A 21,653-nucleotide genomic window follows, 5' to 3' on the forward strand; every position below is an offset into this window, starting at 1 on the left:
CAGTCCCCAGTGGTGAGATATATTCTGAAGATTCAGTGAAATCTTTGCTGCTCCCTGCCTCTCCATTCCAGGGGAATCACGGAGAGGGTGGAGAGGGTGGGAATAGACGAGCTAGATGCGGTCCTAGAGCCAAATCTTGGCTTGGGCTGCTTGATACACTCAAAGACCTCAAAAGAGCTCTGCTCCACTAATTTTATAGGATTTTGCCCTATAACTTAACCCAAAAGATGCCAAGACTTTACAATAAATGGTTACCCTGGCAACTCAGGGAAACCCAGGATAAACCTAAAGTATGAAATCATTGTTTAGAATGTCCCTGGCCTACTCTTTTAATTCTTGGTTAACGCTTTTTGGACAGGCTCTCTGTTGCTGAGGAGAAGTCCCGAAACTATACATGCTCCATAAACAGTTGAGAACTCAAACTGCTTCAGAGGGCACCCAGCCTGATGGGCAGTGGGCCCTGCTTTGAACTCCATCAACATGCTTCATTTTGCTTGAATTCCATACCAAATCAAATATAATCCTCTGCCTGTCTCTCTTAAATATTCTCAGTGTGATACCAACTAGCATCATCTGTTCCTCAGTTTTAAAGGTGTCACATGACCATTTGTTAGACCCATTTTGTTTTAGGATTTATTGCACAGCAGCATCTCATATAGAAAACAAGAAGGAAAATACAATAAGCTGTTTGCTGTCATGGTCATGATTAATGTTCCTACGGTCTATGTTTTCCATCCTTTTATATCAAGATTTATCTCAGTTCGTGCTTTTTTATTTATTACAAAAATCTCTGCTTTTATTGCTGTTTGCATTCTTCACAATTAAGGTGATCTGGCTGGATTTAAGTCAACCATTTTGCTATTTGTTTTTTTTTAATTTATCACATTTGTTCTTTGTTCCTTGGTTTCCTTTCCTTTTTTTGGACTAACTGAGAATTTTTCATGATATCATTTTATGGCCAATATGGGCTGAAAAACTTATTTAAGTAGGCCTTACTGATTTAGTTTTTAGTGGTTGCTCTCAGTTTACAGTACTTATTAACTTTTCACATTCTATTTAAAATTATTATAGCATTTCTTGAAATGAAATGAAATAATGAAAGAAACTTACAACAATCTATATTCATTTCTATCATCCTGCCCCTTTTGGCTAATGTGTTCATAGCTGTTATAAATGCACGATACCTTGTTATTATTTTTGCTTTAAACATACCTATGTTATCAATTCCATAATACATTGTTACTAGTTCTTCCTTATCTCTGAAATAAAGCAAAAATGGAAAACTTAAATATTTATCTATATATATTTTTTTACCATTATTGGTGTGCTTCATTCCTTTGTGAAGATCCCAGTTTCTGTCCCTTTCATTTTCCTTGTTCTTGAGGAATTTTAACAAATCATGTAATATTGAAATGAAGTTCTCTCTGAATTTTTGCCTCTCTGAAAAATTGATTTTTCCTTCGTTTTTGAAAGGTATTTTTGCTGGATTTAGAATTTTACGTTGATAGGCTCTCCTGCCCCCAACTCCTCTTTAGCACTTGAAAGATGTTCAATTGTTTTCTGGCTAAACACAGTTAAAAGACAAGAAATCTACTTCTCAGCCTAGCTCCATTTAAGTAATATGTCTTTAGAAATTTGATTATTGTGTGCCTTGATGAGTTTTCTTCCCCCTCTCATTTTAAAAATCCTTATTTGGGTTAATTGAACTTTGTGTATCATCAAATTCAGAAAAATTTCAGCAGTTATATCCTCTAATATTTTTATTCTGTCATTTCTGTCTTCTCTGGACTCCAAATAAGCATAAGTTAGGCCACTTGTTATTGTATCACAGATCACTGAAACATTCATTTATTGGTCTGTTTCTACAGAAAAAGTTTCATCTTGGTTATGGGTACATTTTCCAGCTTCCAAGAATGTCTAATTTTTTGTGTTAGATTGCTGGACTTTGGAATTATATCATCAAGGGTCTGGGTTTCACTGTCATCCTTCAAAGAGCGTTAGCTTTTCTTCTAGTGTTTAGTTCAGTTTGCTGTTCATTTTGAACATTTTGAACATCATTTTTAAAAACGTTCCTTAAGGTGGTTCTAGAGTGTCCTAAACTAGAGGAAGATTTCAACCCCTTTTAAGCTGTAGACTTTCTGGGGTTTCCGCTGAGAACCTGAAGTGAGAAGACAAGACCCACCACCTTGTATGATTAGAAATAGAACACCTCCCAGCCCTGTTGGCTCTGTGACCCAGTCAGTCCATAGCTCCTGAGAGATTCTGCTTTCCTAGAAGCCTGAATTTTTTTACCCTTGGCATGCAGATCTCAGTATTCAGCACAGACTCAGGCATACCCACGTGATTTCTGAAGCTATTTTTCTGCTCCTAGAACTTTGTCCTGCGGCTTCCCATCACTTTGGGCTTCCAGAAGTTGGATTTCTGTTTTCTTTATGTAGCAAGTCTGCCGTGTTCTCCTTGGGACCTCTGCCTTCCTGTGGGCTGCAGTATGCTTTTTGGTAGAAAGCAAGCATAATTGTCGGAATAATCTCTGTTATTTCTCATCTCTCAGGGATCACATCTCTGAGTCCTGATGTGCACATTGGGCAATGACTGAAAGCAGTCATTTCATTCCCCACACCTCACCCCCACCTCGTTTTCTACTTATCTGTTTGGGAAAACTAAGTCAAATCTCTGCTACTTCTTCATGGTTAGATGTAGTCTTCTTCTCGAGTCTTCTTACAGTTAGTTTATTAGAATCAGGACCTAAACAAGGTTCACATTTTACATGTAGAGATTTTGTCTGTAAAAATCTCTTGTTCTGTAACTCATCCCCTCCCCCCTTTTTATGCAATTTATTTCTTAGATAAACTGGACAGTTGTACTTTGAAATTCTGGATTTGGATGATTTCTTCTTAGTGTTCTCATTTAACTTGTCTCTGTTTCTGGAGAACTGTAGTTAGATATAGAGATTCAATGATCCAGGTGAAAGATTGTAGGCAATAATACTTCTTAGGTACTAATGGTACTCCTAAGACATCACATCATGAAGCAAATAACATTTGTCTTTCCAACTTTCAGTAATGCCAAGATTGACCATTGAGTTCAGATATGACCAGTTCAATCCCCATTATAAATTCTACCAATCAAGAATTTCCCTTTTAACTAAGTGTTGGCATTTATGATATATGACATTATTTCATTAGGATCATAAATCATAATTTTTTAATTCTATCACTTGCTCTCCATTTAATTAGCTAGAATTCTACTTTATAGTAGGTACTTCTCAATGAAATGTCTAAATGATGTTCTGTCATTTTAAAGAGCATCAGGTTGGAATTTGTCAAGGGGAATTTGTAGAAAAAGGCATATATGGTGTTGTATAAACCAAACCATCGTTTTTGAATTTTAATAACAGTGTTGTAGTTAGGAAGGACTTGGAGCAACTGTATTCAAAGGAAATAATGTAATTTTTCCATTTCTACTTGTACCACTGTGATAATTTTAGTGACTCTGAACATAACCTTGGAGGCAATACCAACATACGATTTCATGTTTTAAAAGTCTATTTAAAGGTATAAAAAGAATGGTTCATCAAATTGGAAGAGACCCCAGAGATCACCTACTCTCTTCCCCTATTTTTGTTGATGAAGAAAATGAAGTTTGGAGGGGTTAAGCGAAATAGAAGAAAGTAGTGGCAAAGCACAGGCTCTGAGATCATTATAGACCTGTGTTTGTTTCTTGACTCCACAATTGACTACTCATGTGAATTTGGTGAAGTTATATAACCTCTCAAGGTGTTAGCTTCCTCATTTGGTTTAGAAGCAATGGGCATGAAAAGTAGCTAACAAAGTCTTGAAATCTTAGACAACTGTAACAACAAAACTATCATTTAAAATGTATTTAACAGACATTTGTTGAGAGTTTGTGTTGCAACAGGCACTATGTTCCTTAATAGAAATAAAATTTTTGTGGGAGGTAGAAAGATGGCCTTGAAGATGTCCACATCCTAAACCTCAGATCCTGTGAATATGTTACCTTACATGGCCAAAGAGACTTTGCAGCTGTGATTGAGCCTAGACTATTGAGATGGAGAGAGTATCCTGGGTTATCCAGGTGGGCTCCATGTAGGCCCAGATGTCCTTTACAAGTGTAAGAGGAAGGTAAGAGAGTTGCAGTCAGAGAGAGAGAGTTGTGATAATGGAAGCAGAGGTTGGGGTGATAGGGTCATGAGCAAGGGAATGCCAGCAACTTGTAGAAGCTGGAAAAGACAAGGAATAGATTCTCCCATAGAGCTGACAGAAGGAATGCAGCTTTGCCAACCCCATGATTTTAGCCCTGTAAAGTCTATTTCTTACTCTGACTTCCGAACTGTAAGATAAAAGATTTGTGTTGCTTTAAGCCACCAAGTGTGTGGTTATTTGGTATAACAGCAATAAAAAACTGATAGAACTTTAAAGAAGACACAGTTCCTATCTTCAGGGACACTGTTACTGCTGCTTAACCATTTCATTTGACTGATGTTCATCATTCTCAAATCAGTGTTCTTTGTGCTGCCTTATTATTTCCCAATTACCAGGTATCTGTACATCATCGTCATGACTTTTTACTGCACAACATACTATCAGCTGACACCACACCTGTAATTTTGGGGGTTAGCATAAGGTGAATTACCATGTTGCTACTGGCTTCAACTTCTTTCTGAGCAAATATGTTTGTAAAAGTCACAAGTTTGATATATTACTTATATTTTTGAATATGCATTAAAATAAGACCATATCCAGTAAAATTATTCTTCCACATGCCTCCTCCCGCTAACTTACTCTACAAACCACCAGTGATGCTCATCAGTATTTTGGGATACCTAGCTGCACTCAATTCAGCATTTAGGAAAGTTTTCAGTTGGGAACTGTTAAATACTTCAATGAGGCATGGGTTAAGCAGCATGACCACTAACCAACATAGCAGCGATGGTGGAAAGATTCCAGAAACTTTGTTCCTTGCTAATCTATGATGTTATTAACCATCAGTCTTTAATAAAGTCTCCTGAGAGCTTGTAGATATGTGTAATTTGGAAAAGGAGCATAGTTTCTTGAACTATTTTGAACACTCCCTCACATGGACAGCCCATCTCAGTCACTGCTTGCTAATACTTTTCTTGAATGAGGAACATTAAAAAAATAATACCCCCCCTTTTTTAAAAGAGATATTATGTCAGCATTCAAACTCCTGGAATTTGGTGTTGATTTAGGTAAATTTGCCAAATTCTTGCATGTCCTAAGTAAAATGGTGAGCTAGAGACTGAGGAAGACACAGCCCAATTGAACATATGACATGAATCGTCTCCAAATTTTCTGCAGTTACAGGAGTGAGCTGGAACAGCATACAGAGGCTCTTGATTGCAGCTTCAGCAAGTACACAGCTGATCAGACCTGGCCAAACTGAATTTGGCTTGCCTTTGAAGGCTTTAGTTTTCGTATTTTTTTCCCCTCCATTTGGAGTAAGATTCTCTCCACTGCATATGCCACACTCATTTTTCCATCTCAGGAACACAGGCCTCTCTTCTCCCTCAGCCCTGATGTCTCCCATAGAGACATCAGTGAGGCAGACATTATGTGACCCCATCCAGTCCTCCTTGGTCTAGTTTAGCAGAAAGAAGATAAGAGCCATAACATCTGGATTATACGCCTTGCTTGGTCACATACTTACTGTCACCTTGAACAAGACCCCACATTTTTGTGAGTCTTTTTTTCCTTCTCTGTACAAAGGTAATAACAATACCTTAAAATGTTAGCAGTTCAAGTAACATTATACTATGAACAAAGGACAGATGATGTGAAAGCTATTTGGTAAATTTTAAAGTGCTAGTCTCTGCTGCGTTGTTGCCTTGAAACATACTGTGCTTGAGCGTATCTTTGGACAAATATCCTAGTTAGTCATTCCTCCACTCTCACAAATGTAGGGAAGAGTGGAGAAATGTCATCATATCCTGCTGCTCCCATCCTAAAACCCTTAAAGAATTTCACATTTCACTTTGCCTCAATGTCATCTGGTCACTGCCTACCACTATAACTCTGTTTCCCTTTGGCTTATCCCATTTTAGCCACACTGCCTTCTAAAGTTTTCCTGGATGTACCAAGGTCATTTCCATTCCGTAGCCTCCAGAGTTGTATGCTTGCTCTGACTGGAACTCTGTTTCCTGCATAGATGGCTCCTTGCTTCTTCACAGCACTGAGCTTAGACCTCACCTTTTCAGATACCTTTTCTCAAATGCTGTATCTAAAGGGATCCTCTTGTTTCATAATTCTTTATCATAATAGTCTCTCTATTTCCTTCATATAATTGATCACAAACTATAATTAATCTGCATGTCAATTTGATGGACAGTTTATTATCTCTTGTCAGTAAAATATAAGCTCCATAAGGGAAGGGGTCATTTCCTCTTTAGACATAAAGAATAAAGCTCAACAAAATAGGCCTTCATTCTGGCAAAAACCAAGTCAGTGCTTTGTTTAGGGCCATAGGCCATGGTGGCAATAGGTTTGAATCCTTGTCTGGACTTCTGTTCAGGAGGATATGGTCCTCTAGGAAATGAAGTTAACATTTTATTCTTTCTTGGGGTGCCTGGGTGGCTCAGTTGGTTGAGCGTCCAGCTTCGGCTCACATCATGTTCTGGATGTCCGTGAGTTCCAGCCCTGCATCAGGCTCTCTGCGGACAGCTCAGAGCCTGGAGCCTGCTTCAGATTCTGTGTCTCCCTCTCTCTCTGCCCCGCCCCCACTCATGTTCTGTGTGTGTCTCTCTCTCTGTCAAAAAGAAATAAACATTTAAAAAATTAATATTTTATTCTTTCTCAACACCCTCAGCATCTAGCATAGAGCCTGGCACAAAGTTAAGCTGTAGTATGTCTTGATTTGGGCAGCATGAAACCTGCTTCTGTTTTTCTGAAATGGACCACTGGGTGAACATACGGCTGCTCCCTTGACCCAAGAGAGCTGGCATCTCATGTTAACCTCTCTGCCCACTTCTGCAACTCGACCTTTGATTCCATTCCATTCCAGGGAATGCCTTCCTCTTCCTCTCATCCACCAACTTGGACAGAATCCCTCTGAGGCTGTTGATAGACAGAAGGGACATTCCAACTTCTATACTACTTGCTAATAAAAATTAATATGAAGTAAAACATACAGAATAACATACACCAGACATTATTCTAAGGGTTTTACATGTTAGCATTTGTATAGTACCTTATTTAATCTTTGCAATAACCCCTGAGGTAGATTATAATTATTTACTCCATTTTATACCTGAGAAAAAAGAGATTTTGAGGCTGAGGAACTTGTCAGTGACAGAGCTGGCACATGAGCCTGGTCAGTCTGTGCTTAGCGATTCTGTGCTTAGCCGTTTAGCTGTAAACAGAGCAATCCTTAAAGACAAATCTTCTGGGCCTATCATTAGCTTTCCCAAGGCCAGATGACATATAGCCTCTAATTAATTGTTTAATGATTTATTACATAAATAATGCATAAGATAAATTCCTCTTTAAAGTAGTTAATTAATTCAAAGAAAGTAAAAGTCCCTCTTAGACCTCATTTTATAACCATGAACTATTTCTCCCATGTTCAGAGGTAACTATTCTATCCAATTTTGCGTCTATTCTCCCATCCATTGATACCTCTGCAATCTTCTGGGCAATCTTCTTGTACACAATTACTAATATAATTTCTCCATTCCTGTGGGTAGCAATACATAATTTCTTTCAGCTAATGCATGTAGAGGTCATGTCACAGGACCAAAGCTCTTGGAATCCACTGTCTCCTGGTGACGTTTGTTCCTGAGTTCAAATTAACATTGATAGATGATTGGCTAGTGATCAGTTTAACCACTATGTATAAAAAGAAAAGACTAATGTAGAAATGTTAAATGTACAGTCAATCTTTGTATTCTTTAACAGCAAACATAGATGTATAGGTAGAGGTTAAAGGCCCCATCTCTGTAACTAGTTATAAGTCTCCGGCTGGTATTTTGGGTTTATATGAAATTGTACATTAAAAGAAAATTCTAGAAGGCAGCCCTCAGAAACTTTTAAGGTTTGTAATGAAAATATTGAACAATCAATTGCTTTTTCACAGGAGTTGGCTTTTTTTTTTTCCACAGTACTTTCATATCCTCCTTGAAATGAACTTGCTTCAGCTTAGCCTCTCTTGGGAAGTACTGTAATTTGGATTCTAAAGCTATAATTTTGTCTGGCCTCATAGCTTGGAGAGTCATTAATCTTATTACTATCTTAGGACCAAATCAACAAAACCTCAGTCATTGTTCTAGGGAATCTGTGGTTTATTCTAGGTATCTTCACAGAAAGATGGGGGAACTGACCTGATGTAGGAGGCTCTACCTCCCCTGACATGTGAGTAGACTAAGGACTTGAGCTTTATGTCATTGAAGGACTTTCTAACTATAAATGAAAATGGGGGAGAACGACTCAAGCTGGCTGAAATATACAGCTGAATGGAATTATTTTATTAATTACCTATAGCTACTTGAATATGATGCCATATATTTAATGAGGAAGCAGTTTATAAGATAAAAACTCAGACTTAAAAAGATTACAATCCAAGCATCACAATTCTGGACTTCAAGTTATATTACAAACCTGTAGTAATCAAAACAGTATGGCACTGGCACAAAAATAGACACTCAATCAATGGAACTGAATAGAACATCCAGAAATAAACCCACAATTCCATAGTCAGTTAATCTTCAACAAAGCAAGAAAGAATATCCAATGGGAAAAAGATTGTCTCTCAACAAATGATGTTGGGAAAACCGGACAGCAACATGCAAAAGAATGAAACTGGACCACTTTCTTAACCCATACACAAAAATAAATTCAAAATGGATCAAAGGCCTAAATGTGAGACCTGACACCATAAAAATCCTAGAGGAGAACACAGGCAGTAACTTCTCTTATATCAGTCATAGAAACTTCTTTCTAGCTATATCTCCTGAGGCAAGGGAAACAAAAGCAAAAATAAACTATTGGGACTACATCAAAATAAAAAACTCTTGCAGTGTGAAGGAAACAATCGACAAAACTAGGGGAAACCAATGGAATGGGAGAAGATATTTACAAATGACATGTCTGATAGGGAGCCTGGGTGGCTCAGTCGGTTGGGTGTCCGACTTTGGCCCAGGTCATGATCCTGTGCTTTGTGGGTTTGAGCCCCGTGTCAGGCTCTGGTCTGACAGCTTGGAGCCTGGAGCCTGCTTCAGATTTTTGTCTCCCTCTCTCTCTGCCCCTCCCCTGCTTGCACTGTCTCTCTGTCTCCCAAAAATAAATAAACATTAAAAACAAAAAATAAAAAACATAAAAGCCAAATGACATATATGATAAAGGGTTAGTATCCAAAACATATAAAGAACTTATACAATCTAACATCCAAAAAATAAATAATCCAATTAAAAAATGGGCAGAAGACGTGAACAGACATTTCTCTAAAGAAGACATCTTGATGGCCAACAGACACATGAAAAGATGCTCAACATCACTCCTCACTAGGGAAATACAAATCAAAACAATGAGGAGATACCACCTCACACCTGTTAGAATGGCTAAAATTAACAACACAAGAAACAACAGGTGTTGGTGAGGATGTGGAGAAAAAGGAACCCTTTTGCAGTGTTGGTGGGAATGCAAACTGGTGCAGCCCCTCTGGAGAACAGTATGGAGGTTCCTGAAAAAATTAAAAATAGAACACCCAATGATCCAAGAATAGCACTACTGGGTATTTACACAACAAATACAAAATACTAATTCAAAGAGATATATGCACGCCTAAATTTATAGCAGCATTACTTATAATAACCAAGATACAGAAGCAGCCCAAGTGTCCACTGATTGATGAATGGGTAAATAATGTGGTAGATATATGCAATAGAATATTATTCAAACATAAAAAAGAATGAATCTTGCCATTTGCAAAGACATGGACAGAGCTAGAGAGTATTATGCTAAGTGAAGTCAGTCAGAGAAAGACAAATACCATATGATTTCACTCATATGTGGAATTTAAGAAATAAAACAAATGAACAAAGGGGAAAAAAGAGAGGCAAACCAAGAAACAGAATTTTATCTATAGAGAACAAACCAGAGGGTAGGTGGGTGGGGGATGGGTGAAATAGGAAATGAGCATTATGGACTGTGCCTGTGATGAGCACTGAGTGATTAAAATAAAACTTTAAAAATAAATAGGGGCACCTAAGTGATTCAGTCAGTTAAGCATCTGACTCGATATCAACTCAGGTCGCGATCTCAGAGTTGTGAGATCAAGCCTCTTGTGGGGCTCTGGGCTGAGAGTGGAGCCTGCTTGGGATTCTCTCTTTCCCTTTCTTTCTGCCCCGCCCTCACTTACACTTTCTCTCTCTCTCTCTCTCTCAAAATAAATAAACATTAAAAAATAAATAGATAAATCATTTTTAAAAATTGTACTCCAATAGTCTGTGGAATCTGCAACGTAACCAAAAAAAAGAAGATAGCACTTGCATATAATTTTTAATATTTACTCAGATCATTTTCTATTCGGATCCAGAAGTGTTTATATATACAAAATAACATGTTACAACAATCAAAAAAAATTCCAGAGTGTCCCCCAACACAGATGGTGCCACATAGCTCTATAATGATGAAGGGGTAATGTTGTAGGATAATGTCCTGGTGGAAGTACTCTTGTTTGTTTTCCCATGAGGACAGCATGGATATGGAATGTATGTAACGTTATTATAAGACCACATGTGCTGCAGTGACTTGGCACAAGGCAGCTGGCTTACAGGTGCTCTGGCAAGTTGTGCTGGGAAGGCCTTTTTCCTTTTGTATTTCTTTCTTTTTTAAAAAATCCTTTTGTATTTCCAATATCATGTGCATGAAATGAAATTATTTTAATGTGCTTGTGTGTGTGTGTGTGTGTGTGTGTGTGTGTGTGTGTGTATGCACGCACTCGCTGCTGGGACAGATGCTACAGGCATTCCCTTGGGCTGAGCAGTTTGTCTTTGAATGGGGTTTCCGGAAACAGGTGACAGTGCTATTTTCTTTCTTTAGAGGATCTTTTGTTGTGAGTCATGTCAGGGATTGTTAGCTGGAGCAGCTCTCTTTTCCTTTTCATCAAAATTGAGAAAAGGAAACTTAAAGACAAAATGGACGAAAAAATTACCTTAGAAAAACCAGCCTCAGGAATGGAGCACTTGTAAGATCTTTTGGGCCAAAGCAAGTGGGCCATAAAAGATTAGCAAAAACTTTTATGAACAAAGAGGCAATTATACACATTCTTAATAACCTTTAATCCAGAAGTGTCCCAGTGTTTGTCTTTGAGTCAGATGTACACAATTTTGCTGCTGGAATGCAATCAGCCTGCAGCAAAGTGGATGGTCCGGTAACGAGATAGTCCAATGTGAACTACTTGCAAACGTAGGCGAAGGCATTTGCCTTATCTAGATGCCTCACTGCTTTTACCTAGATGCCTCACAGCTTTGTCAGGAATGTATCTGCTTGGAACATGGCCATCTAAAGGCTGCTCTATTAGCTCATGAAATAGAGAGGAGCGAGTAAAAAATAGCCACCCATACAAGTGTGCTGAAATAAAACTGTTCTTCGTTAGATTCTGACCATTCCCCATTGTGCATTCTCGTTGGATGATGTAAAGTCGTTCGGGTGTGGGAAGCCATACCATGAAGCACAGGAAATGGTTTAAATCTTTGGAAATGTTTTTAAGGTTAAATAAATTGGGAAATGACTATAGTTAAAGTTGCCAACCACTTCAGAGTAATTTTTACTGGCAGATATTTGTTAATTGTCAGTGTTCCTCTGAAAACACACACAACCAAGTTGTCCTGGGATGGTCTACTCCCTGGGTATAGGATATGCTTTTTAAAGAGCCTGTGGTCAGTTCATTGATTTCTCTCAGACTCAACTCAGACCTAGGCATGCCTTCTGGGAATCAGTCAGTGAAATAGGTACATCTTACTGAGCTAATAGTATGACTGTGATTTCTAGATGGATGATGATAAGCAGATGAGCGTTTTAGGAGTTTTTGGTAAATAACTATTGTTGCCTTCGATAAAACCAATAGACACATATCTAAGCTGCTTTGGTGGAAATGTTACACCGATTCCATCAGCTGTTAGATATGATGACTACAAGGAAATGATGGGATGTGTGTCTTGATGACAAGATATGAATTTAAGTCAAGACAGAAAGTGAAACTCATTGGCTAAAAATGCCCATTCTGTAAGGTGAAAGAAATAGCCAATATACTTATTTGGCCTGAAACCAGCAGTGCGTATGCAATCCTCATGACCACCATGAAGATTTGTGAAAACCAGGCTGTTGGCTTCTTCTTTCTCTTCTGTCTCTGCAATTTCTTGACATTTGACTGCTTGATCTCCAAAGAGTAAGGCAAAGGAATTCTAACCTTTTGTCATAGGTGAGTATCGTATCCAGTAATCACTACATGTGATCATTGTGGCTTATGGCACATATCATATACTATTATAACTACATGTCAGTGTTTCTGTTAGTCCCACTAATATATTAGTTCCTTAGGGCACTGTATCTTGTTCAACTCCATAGTCTCAGTACCTAGAAGATTGCTTATAAATAGCAGGCTCTTGGGGCGCCTGGGTGGCGCCCGTTGAGCGTCCGACTTCGGCTCAGGTCATGATCTCACGGTCCATGAGTTCAAGCCCCGCGTCGGGCTCTGTGCTGACAGCTCAGAGCCTGGAGCCTCTTTCAGATTCTGTGTCTCCCTCTCTCTGACCCTCCCCCGTTCACGCTCTGTCTCTCTCTGTCTCAAAAATAAATAAACGTTAAAAAAAATAAAAAAAAAACAAAAACAAAAAACAAAGTACCTGTACCATTTACAATCCCACAATGTATGAAGGTTCAAATTTTTCCCCATCTTCACCAATACTTGTTACTATCTGTCTTTTTTATTTTAGCCACTGTACTATGTATATGGCTTTTCCCTGGTGACTAATGATGTCGAGCATATTTTTATTTATTGGCTATTTGTGTATCTTCTTTGGAGAAATGTCTATTCAAATCCTTTGCCCATTTTTAAATTGGGTTATTTGTCCTTTTATTGTTTAAAGAGTTCTTTAGATATTCTGGATACAAGTTCTTTATGACATAAATGATTTTAAAATATTTTTTTCCAAACCTTTGGGTTTCCTTTTCACTCTTTTGATGGTGCCCTTTGAACCACAGAAGTCCCTAATTTTGATGAAGTACAGTGTGTCTGGTTTTTCCTTTGGCTGCCTATGCTTCTGTCATTTTTAAGAAGCTGTTATCTAATTCAAGGTCACAAAGGTCACATATATTTTCTTCTGAGACTTGTATAGTTTCATCTCTGAGGTTCAGGTTTTAATACATTTTGAGTTAATTTTTGTATATGGCATGAGATAGGGGTCTAACTCCATTCTTTTGCATGTGGTTATCCAGTTGTCCAAGTATGCTTTTAACATTTAGTGAATGTCTGAGCAGAAATTGAGTGGTGTTTGAGAACATAATGAAACCTCTATAACTCAGACGGTGCTACACTTAAAAGTGATAATAATTTGGATATTGACTTTTTATAATTATAAAGAAAGGCTATACCAAGAAAATTACTAATAAACAGAATTTCACAGAGGATGTTAGTATACTTAGGAAATTCTACTGAAAATCCATTAACTGTATCCATTCACTTGCAAATGTTATCAATATTATTTATATTAATTTATTTTAAAAATTGAACACTTTGGTTTAGTTGAGTTCTTCGAATTGCAAAGAACAGAAATGTTTACCATTAACCTTAAAAAAAAAAACAGAAAGAAAGAAAAAAAGAATTTACTAGGATGAATCTGCAAAGCTATCAGAATCCAAGTCTGGTGGCCATATTTTTAAGAGGACTCTTCAACTCTCTTTGGTGGAATGTCTTATTTTTCTTCAGATATCTCATTCTGAGACCAGAAAGCACCAGAGTGCTTTCTTCTTCACTCCATCTTTGGGAATAAAAGCATTCCCATTCCAGCAATAGAAATGGAGCACAGAGGGTAAGCAGGACTTACAGCTTAGAAGGTATGGGAAGGATAAGTGCTGAAAAAGACCAAAGGTTATGAAGAGGATCCAAGAGAGAGGCTCTCTACCCTCTTTAGGGAGTGGCCGTGTGGAATATCCTGAGAAGCTGGAAGTGGGGTCCCCAGTTGTAGAAATAATAGGAGCATCAGATCTGACTTCTCCTTACTTTCCCAGCTCTGTATAGGTTCAATTTTATCATTTGATGCTGGAGTAAGAAATTAGTAGTAGAGATTTGGTTGGGAGCAGGGTTGTGTGTGTCTGCCTGACCCAGTTTTTCATGCATACAAAGACATGGGAAGGGGTCAGTAGGGTGAGAGGTGATACACCTTCCCTCTTTGATCAGATTGGATGCTTAACTTCCATCAGTGGAACATGGAAAGAGAGTCAGCAGCTAACCAATTAGTCAAGCTTTTTTTTTTTTTTTCTTTTTTGTAACTGTTCTTCCTCCCTTCCATACTCCTTATCTCTGAGTTAACTGTGCTTGATTACACTAAGGCATATAGGGAATTGACCACATTTCCTTGTGACTTGCATGTCTGTGTCTCACTAAACTGCTTTAGTTTCTTCTTGCTTCTGACTTTGCCTCCTTACCTTTTGAATGCAATTTCTCTGACTCACAGATTCTGCATACTTATAGTTATTAATTTCTCAAAACAACTTGGCCTAACACCTGTCACCCTTGACTCTGCTTCACAGTCCCTATGCTTTCTTCCAACTGCAGTTCTCAAGGCTTATTTCCAATTCCTGCAAAAGGGAATTGGATTGGACCAGCTCAGTCTTTCACATCAGATGACTTCATGTGTGTCTGACCAGCTTTTAGATTGTTTGTCTTTGACTCTCTACCCTACCCTGTTATGGCTGGGTCTTAGACTGGTGTGGCTTACAATTGGCCATCCAAAGGCCAGCGGGGAGGATTAGCCATCTAGGATAACCTGTGAACATGGGAAGCCCTATGACTTTTAAATCTAAAAATTGCCTGCTGTGGTATAGAAAACAAATACATTTGACTTCTGGGTAAGTATATATAAATAAATGTAGACACGTTCTCTTCTTTTAAAATAGTAATTAAAGGGGCACCTGGGTGGCTCAGTTGGCTAAGTGTCTGACTTCAGCTCAAGTCATGATCTCATGGTTCATGAGTTTGTGCCTTGCGTTGGGCTTTGTGCTGACAGCTCAGAGCCTGGAGCCTGCTTCGGATTCTGTGTCTCCCTCTATCTCTGCCCTGCTCACACTCTGTCTCTCTCTCTCTCAAAAATAAATAAAACATTAAAAAATTTTTTAAATAAGAATTAAAGAAAAAACCCAGTAAATTGCTCATTCAAATTCAAACATTTCACAAATTCTCCCATGAGTACCAGTTAGTAGGGTTTTTATATTTTTAAGAACTTAGTTTTTTTTAACCAACCATATTCTTTTAAAAAATGTTTTTTTAAGTTTATTTATTTATTTTGAGAGAGAGAGAGAACAGTGGGGAAGGGCAGAGAGAGAGAGAAAGAGAGAATCCCAAGCAGGCCCCATATCCAGTGTAGATCCTGACATGGGACTCAACCTCAGGACCCTGAGATCATGACCTGAGCTGAAATCAAGAGTCGGACACTTAACCGACTGAGCCACCCGGGTGCCCCTTTTAACCAACCATATTCTTCAATATTACAGGAGAACTAAGCCTCTGTGCTTTTGCTCTTTTCTCCAATGTTCCTATATAAGGACTCATCCCCACCCCACCCCCATGTTATGAAGTTCTTTTAGGGGTCAAAGAATGTTATAGCTGAATTGTGTCCCCCATCCCCAAATTCATATGTTGGGGTTGTTCATACAGTCACATACAATATGACTGTATTTGGAGATAGCGCCTTTAGGGAGTTGTTAAGATTAAATAAAGTCATACAGGTGCAGATCTAATCTGATAGACTGGTGCTCTTATTAGAAGAGGAAGAAACACCAGAGCTCTCTTTCTTTCCCTATGCACACACAGAAGAGAGACTGTGTGAGGACACGGCAAGGAGATAGCCATCCACAAGCCAGGAAGAGCAGTCTCATCAGAACCCAGCTCTGAGGGCACCCTGATCACGGACTTCCCACAGCCTCCAGAATTGTGAGAGGGTGAATTTCTATTGTTGAAGCCAACCAGTCTGTGGTATGTTGTGACCGCCCTTGCTGACTAAAACAAAGAATGCAGCAGATATCGATGGGGTCAGTCCTAATTATCTCTAATGCTGAACTCAGTTTTATTTTTGTACTAGTTCTATATGAAACGACATTACGTAAGCATTTGTTTACATGGTTTCTGCAATCCCCTTACCCCTTTTACAATGTAAACTCCGCGGGGAGAGGACTTGACTGTCTTGCTCACTGCTGTACTTGTAGGCATTTGGTACACAAAAACATACTTACTGAGTGAATGACTTGGTGATGAAATAATTTTGGTACACCTTTATGAATGAGAATCTGGGATATTTTCCCCAGATATTAATATTTGACCCATCTGATTATTCTTTTATTCTCATGGTGCTTTCTACATCTGGCCTTTAGGAGGCCACACACATTTGATTTAACCTTTCACCTTAAGGGCAACTCCATCACCACCTCCTTTACTAGCTCCTCTTATTTCTGGGTATAAAAGTTGGACTTCAGGTCTCAGCTCAATTCCCCATGTCTTCTGACAGAAGATGCAATATTGAATAATGATTAAGTGTACAGATTCTTGAACCAGACTGCCTGGGTTCTGGCTCCAGTACTTAAACAGCAGCATGGGTCTGAACAAGTGAATTAAGCTCTCAGTGCCTGAGTATCCTTATTTGTGAAATGGGGAGTATAATACCTCACAGCATTGCCGTGAGAGTTAAGTGAGTAATATGTGTAAAGCACTTAGAATGGTGCCTGGCAGATAGAGTGCACTTGGCAAATACTAGATATAGTTATTTCTTGTATTAATATCATTTTTTTCTCACCTGTAATCTCTCCGTAGGTGATTTATTCAATCCCATGGCTTTACTAGCCCTGAACTGTCTCTCAGCTCCAAACTCACATAACCATCATAGATCCAACTGTGAAGGCAGGATTCTAAGATGGCCCCTAAGATTTCTGTCCCTTAGTATATACACAGTGTATATTCTCCTCCCCTTGCATATGGGTGGATCTTGTGAATATGATCTGATATCACTCCTGTTATTAGGACACTAATCAGATGACTTCGAGATAATCAAAAGGGAGATTATCATGAGTGGGCCAGACCTAATCAGGTGAGCCTTTAAAAGAAGGTGAGGTATCAGAGAGATACACTCCTGCTGGCCTGGAAGAAAGTAAACAGCTATGGCGTGGACTGCCCGTGGGAACTACACAGCAAGGAATTGAGAGCAGCCACTAGTTGCTAAGAGCAATCCCTGTCTGACAGCCAGCAAGAAAGCGGGGACCTCAGTCATACAGCTGCAAGGAAATGAATTCTGCCAACAACCAGTGAGCTTGGAAGAGGATTCCCAAGCCTCAGATGAGAATCACAGCCCTGGCCGACACCTTTATTTCACCCGGATTGAGACCCCGAGCAAATGTCCCAGCTAACCCGTAAGTAGAACTCTGATTTACAGAAACTGAGAGATAATAAATGTGTGTTTTAAGCTGCTAAATTGGTGGTAATTTGTTACACAGCAATAGAAAACACATACACTAACAGCCAAGTTTACGACTCTACGTCAATGTGGAAGAAGAATCTCACACTTCATATATCCAAAAAGAACTTTTGACTTCTTTCCACCATCCTACATTTTCCTTCCCTTCCCTCGATAAGTTGCTCAGGCCTAAAAACTAGAATGATCCTTGATGCCTCTCCTTCCCTCAGACTGCACATACAGTTCATTAGCAAATCCTATAGGTTCTGTCATCAAAATGGACCTGCATTGGACCACTTCTCGCTGCCTTCCCTGCAGCCATCTTGGTCTAAGCCACCTCCATCCTTTGCCTGGACCACTGCAGTAGCATCCAGCCGCTCTCCTCATTCCATGCAGTTAATTCGGTCACTGTAGCCACAGTGAGTGTTTTAATGTAAATCATTCTGTGTCACTCTGTGTGGGATGCACCCATAGGACTTGTCATGACACTCGGAATGAAATCCAGATTCCTCACCATGAGCTCAAGGCCCTGCATGATTTGGTGCCTGGCTACCTCTCTGATCTCATTTCCCACCAATATTCTCTCCCTTCACTGTGCTCCAGCTACACTGGCCCTTTTGCTTTTCCATTATGATGCCAAGCAAGGTTGCATTCCAGGACCTTTATAATTGTTTTTCCCTTTGCCTGGAACATTCTGCCCCATATCTTCCATGACTCCTTCCCTTACTTCATTAAGGTTTCTGCCCAAATGTTACCTCCTCTGGCAGCCTTCCCTGATTGTTCTATCTAAAATAGTCAACCTGCCCCCTCCTATCACTGCCTATTTGTCTTCATTCCACTTAGCACTCCTGGCATTGTTATATGTGGTGTGTTCTCTATTTGTTAGCTTATTTGTTTATTGCCTGTCTCCAGTGTTAGAATATAAGTTTTATCAGATCAAAGACTTTGACTTGATCACCACTCAATCCTCCGGCTTTATAACAGTGTCTGGCATACATAAGTAGGCACTTAAATAACCTTTATTGAATTGAGACCATAGAGAGACATTTGATAAGTTTACACTGAAAGCAGAATTGAAACTTCTGTCTAAGAATGTCCTGATCATGACACCTGTAAAAAACAGAAATTGAGAAAACATTCTTTATTAAATTCAGAAATATTTGTACTATCAAATTATATGGTGTATTAGAGAAGTTTAATGCTATCGAAACAATATTAATGATATTGCTGATGCCATTTTTGCTGATGCAAGGTTATGGGGGTTGAACGCTAAGAGATAATGTACTCATGATGTCCTTTTTTTTTTTTTTTTTTTTTTTGGCAAAGAAGAACTGATTTTGGTAATCCAAATGCTGAAATTGAAATTCTAGCCCTGATCAAGACAGACATGAAAATGGGGCTCTGATGAGACCATGTCCTAGGTCAAATACAAACTGCCTTACTAATCAATGGCAAACAGAGCTAGAAAATATCCAAAATATATGTGACATGGAAAATGGAGCTATTCAGAGCTCATCTCATATTTTAGATATCTGGATGGATCACAAGTTCAAAGTTTCAGCACAACAAATAGATGCCATTACAATGAAGTTCGAGATGTTGGAAAGTTTTTCCCAGTATAAAAAGGACTTAAGTGATCCAAGATGTATCAGTTTTTCAGGCCAAATTTCCAGGTTTGCAATTATCGGTTCCCATGTAGAGACATATCCTTCCCCTTTCTTCCCTCTCACAATAGAGCTTATTTTAAAGCTTATTGGTGAATGGTCTCCACAGGTTAATAATAAGTTAGCTTCTCTGCAGTACAGAATATGGCACATTGATTACGGAGAAAGCCAGCACAAATTGGTGTTCTCTTTTCCATCTGATACCTTAGGTTTCTACTCTTTCAAAGCTGTAGTATCTGCTCAAATAGTGCACTTGTTTCTTTTTCTCTAGCAGGCCATCTCCTTGCCAACTTGAGACTTTTAAACAATGTAAACATTTCTTAATTTAGAAAAGAAAAGTTTATTGTGATTTAGAATGGTTTCATCAAGCAAATCAAATTCAACTTCCTTCTAAATTATCTTCAAAAGAAAATAAATAAATGCAATAGTTTCTTAAAGCTTTGAAATAGATATGAAAATATTTACTATTTACTAAAAAGGGCCTTTTTTGAACTCCAGTCAAGTATGGAAGTATGCTGTGAATTAAAAATCTGATCTGATAAAATGATACATAAATATTTTAGCAGGAATTTTGGTCCTAATGCCCAGGAGATGGCCGTAAATCTGCCTGCAATACAAAGTTCTCTCGAGTTTGACAACTTCAGAGAGCCAACTATTTGGGTATTAAAAACTCCTGCCCAGATTACTGTTAATGCTAATCCTGATGGAATTACTTAATAAGTATGATTTTTATCCCTTTTATAATGTCATAGCTGTATGACTGTTATATTGCATGTCTTCACTTTGACTGAATTCTGGCTTTTTCCACTGTGCACATGGTTAGAAATTATGGTCTGTTTCTCATGAAGGTAGGTTTAGTTCTAGTGGGATGAATATTGTCAATGAATTATTTCTTTTAGTGAATGTCAGTGTTGTGCCCATGACCTTAAAAAAAATCTTAAATTTTATTTAGATACAGAGACAGGGCAATATTTTTCAGATTAAAAAAAAAAATCCATGTTGACCAGAAACAGTTAAAATAATCAGTGCTTCGGTCAACAAAATGGTTAAAGGACTAGGGGTATCTAAGAACTTTCTAAGATGCACTCATATCACACAAGAGCAATTGCCTCAGGAGAGGTGAAAGGGAGACAGGCTTCCAGAAGCTAACAGGCTGAGCTGAAATGTTCACAGACCAATAGAAGATGAGCAACGACTCTCCCCTTGTCACCTTCCTACTCATTTTATGGATGAATAAAGAACTGTTCTTCATTCTGTCTCACAATTTGTAATAACATAGGCCTTATTTAGGTCACAGGTTAATAACCACATTAAAATACACGATATGATGAGCTACAAAAATAGTAACCACAGTGTTTAAATGGAATCATTGAATTAAATGTCTCAGAACTTTAGTGCTTCCCTACTATTTTCTCATTAATTTTCATTACTACTCATGTGTTGGGGGTGGGTGGAAGCTATGATATCCAGTTGACAAATAAAGACACTGATGCAAGGATAGAGCTGAATGTCACACACACACACACACAAAGTGCAGGTAGGAAAATGGCAGCAGAATCCAGATTTAAAGACTCTCTAAATATTACTAAATCCTCAATTGCATAATCCATTGAACTTCACATTAAAAACAAATACCTTGGGGCACTTGGGCGGCTCAGTTGTATGAGCATCCAACTTTGGTTCAGGTCATGATCTCATGGTTCCTGAATTCGAGCCCCACATCAGGCTCTCTCTCCACTGTCAGCACAGAGCCCCCTTTGGATCCTCTGTTCCTCACTCTCTCTGCCCCTTCCCCACTGGTTCTCTTTATCTCTCTCTCAAAATAAATAAATAAACTCAAAAGAAAACAAAACCCTTTCTCTGAATAGAAGCAGAACAGGCACCCTGGGCTTATGTTGGCCTCTTTTATGAGAAGAAACTTTTTTTTTTTTTCTATTTTTCACAGGGAACCTGAAAAGCCTTCATTATGGAATTTGCTTTTTAGTTATGTAAAATGTTCAGTTTTAGAATTTAAATTGGCACAGTTGGGCACCTTAGCAGGCAGTGAAGATTGTGAAAAGCATATATACACTTGTGGTTTTATCCAGGCCCTCATCCTCACATTTCGTGGCCAGTTCCACTGACCTCAGCACACAAAGCCCTCACCACTTCTCCAGCAGTTCCTCTTAAATTATTTCTGAGCTCAAGACCTTTCACTGATGCTTGATTGCAAAATGCCATATCTTAACTAACAAAATTAGCCATCAAGACTCCACTAACTCTTCTATTCTACTCTTTGATTTCATTCATTCATTCAT

Source organism: Panthera pardus, unplaced genomic scaffold (genome assembly GCF_024362965.1).
Source record: "Panthera pardus isolate Hobbes unplaced genomic scaffold, ASM2436296v1 HiC_scaffold_20, whole genome shotgun sequence".
In the NCBI taxonomy this organism is placed as follows: Eukaryota; Metazoa; Chordata; class Mammalia; order Carnivora; family Felidae; genus Panthera; species Panthera pardus.